Source organism: Cydia splendana, chromosome 19 (assembly GCF_910591565.1).
Source record: "Cydia splendana chromosome 19, ilCydSple1.2, whole genome shotgun sequence".
NCBI classification, from domain to species: Eukaryota; Metazoa; Arthropoda; class Insecta; order Lepidoptera; family Tortricidae; genus Cydia; species Cydia splendana.
Window position 1 is genome coordinate 15,703,130 of NC_085978.1, and position 2,949 is coordinate 15,706,078.

Here is a 2,949-nt window from a genome sequence, read left to right on the forward strand (position 1 = left end):
AAGCATGTGTACACATGTGGATTGCCAAGGCAGGTGCTGCCATCTACCGTTCTCGTCGGTACGTTTTTTTGTACAAAGTAGGTTTTGCCATTTCATAGAAGGCATAATCGACACGTTTGCGCCTCGCACCAAAAATCTGACGGCCTACCATAGCCTTGACTTTTATAGAATAGTATTAAGGAACAGATAGTTTTGTTAGGTACAAATCTTACTATGTGTTCGTCTGAGTGACATCACACATGCTAGAAATAAGCTGTTGGTCACTGTATGTGAATATCGTACATTAGCTACCATAAGATAGGAAATACGAGCATGTATGTATGTATGAGCTTGGATTTGAATAGGCAATACCCAGGTTGAGTAATGTATGGTATGTTTAAAAATCAGCAATAGTACGTCATACGATAATTATTAGAGATTTAGTGGAACATACACATGTTCGGAAAATTTATCTACATACTTTTCGGTACGGAACCCTACTGTTTATTGTTTTGTCATTATTGGTTAAAGCCTCAGCGAGTTACTTTGTGTGGGCTTCCTCACTCATTATCGAATCTGCTCAAATAATTTCATTAAAATCGATTAGGATATGTAACGCGCGAAGCACCAGGACTGACCCTGTGCATACATTTGTACTATAAAGTGGGTATATTATCATAGGGTTGCTTAGGATTACAGTACTGTTCTACTGACGGTACTTCTCAATTGTGTGTGTGTGTGTTACAGTCAAACAGTAGTATATAGTTGGTTAAGCTAACAGTAAGTACCTAAGAAGGTAAAACGTGGGTTTTGTCCTGTGGTTTTTCTGGGTGTAGCAGTAACAGCAGCCATTTTTGCAGCAAAGTTCTTGAGATGAAGCCAGCAAACAGGGGTCTTCATGTATCAGTAGCAGTCAAGCGCCTTGGTAGTCTGAAATAAGTTAGACAAGTACATATTAGAAAATTCAGTTCAAATAATAGCTTTAGATTTTTAGGCAATATGTCAACATTTTTCTTAAGACATCCATTCACGGGGGCGCGATATTATTTTTAATGCATGTGTAGTGTAATGAAATATGTGGACACTTCAACAAAACCAGCCTGGGTTTGTCACGTGCGCAATCATAATCATTTATTCGTCGCAATTCATGGTATTATTACAGATGTTTTCAGGTTAAATGAGTACAGCATCACATGTGCTCTCCCGAATTTCAACAATATTATCGTCAATATAATGACATAGTAAAAATATGCAAAAGTAGGCAGTACTTCATATTTTTCAAATTCCAAAAAAGTTTGAGAATCTTTGCAGGACATACTTGTTAAGTCACAAATAAGCTAGATTAAATTTACTTAAGTCAACAGAATTAGAATAGGGTATGTAGGCTAAGCACAGTTTTCAACTCACCGCACTGTCATCAAGAGCTCTCCGCTTAGGCATTTGAAATATTGGTGTCAGACATAAGTCATGGGTTGTTTAGTTTATAATAAGTTATGTATTTATATAATGAGATGAAATACCTTTCATAAATGGAAGCAGTCAGTCGAAGTACAGTGAAGGCACCTTGACACTCCGGGACAAAGTCAGCCTCCGGGTAACACTGGAACCGGAATTATGGAAAACTTAGCTAAAGTAGGGTATATTTAAGAAAATCTACTTATAAGTCTCATTAACAGGGTTTATTATTTACTACAGGTAGGGTCTTCACAGTTAAGAAAACAGAAAAAATAAAAATCTTAAGTTTTTTTTGTAGAACAAATGGAAAAATTTCAACTTATTTATTTTCTAAGTAGGATTAAGTCTAGAAATTACTGTTATACTTACTAGGGTAGTGTCGAAACACTCGGAGGAGCCTTTGTAGGCAACAATGGGAATTTGCTCTGCTTGGTTCACCGGGTAGCAGACAGCTATCAAGTTGATTTTGTTTGCTGAAAAATTAAACATACATTGTAAGTAATATAACTCACAGTTTAGGGGTCGAAGCACATATGCAATACAATACAATTATTGCACACCTCACATATACGTCGTACATGTACTGGTACAGGTTCACATTGATAGACTGCTTTTTCTAACTACCTTAGTTTGTAGGTACACAAAAGTCAACACCTACCCTCATTGTCTACACATAACAGTAAGGTTTATTGCGACAACAGGAATAATTATGGCAGGTCCAGGTTTATGTTCACATATTTTTATTTAAGTTACCAGACAACTACGGGATCATTTTCAAGAGAAAAATACATATTCATCATCAGTTGTCATTAACATGTAAAGAAACCAGTTTATTTTTAGCTGACACTATCATATAGTTATGATTTTTATAATATATTGCATTTCCAGGTTCGAGAAGCACTTATTTCAAAAAAAATTAGTCAAACCATCTTTTAGAACAACAACACCTAAGGGTATTTATATGGTAACAGGGTAGTTATACTTACTGTTAAGGGTCAGGAAATATTCTTCAAAATCAGCAAATGGAGTTTTCCACACCATAATTTCAACTTATTTCTCTTCAATAACAGTTTTGTATATCACCAGGGAATCATTTTAATGCAGTTGTCAGCTTACTGAAACATCAAACATAGCTTTTAAATGTTATTGTAATACAAATATTGTAGTGGAGGACTAATATTATGTTAATTAGACAGAGTAAAACGAAAATCAAAGTAATTTTTTTAAATACAGATTTTGCTTTGATCTCTTTCATTTATCAAAAAGAAATGTCTTTATGTTACTGAATAAAGAGTATAAAGAAGGAAATACAATCCACTAGGCGTCGGCATTATAAAGTAGAATGTTGAAAGTAAAGAAAACTAATGCTAGCATTTACAGATATGATCAGTCAGAAAAATAGATTTAATGATAGGTAGGTCAAATTGCGAACAATTATTTTCTGATTGGTGATATTCAAATGTATTTAACAGGGTCTCGATAGCAGTAACTTGTTTAAAGAAGAAACAAGAACAT

At 34.6% G+C, this 2,949-nt stretch overlaps 1 long non-coding RNA gene across 1 annotated transcript; it reads right to left on the bottom strand.

Moving 5' to 3' along the window:
• Positions 1-1,499: 1,499 nt before the first annotated feature.
• On the bottom strand, positions 1,500-2,641 carry LOC134799967 (uncharacterized). Its single transcript, XR_010145492.1, has 3 exons — positions 2,421-2,641; positions 1,804-1,907; positions 1,500-1,579 (listed from the first exon to the last, which is right to left on the bottom strand). It is a non-coding gene; the product is annotated as an uncharacterized LOC134799967 (long non-coding RNA).
• Positions 2,642-2,949: the final 308 nt, after the last annotated feature.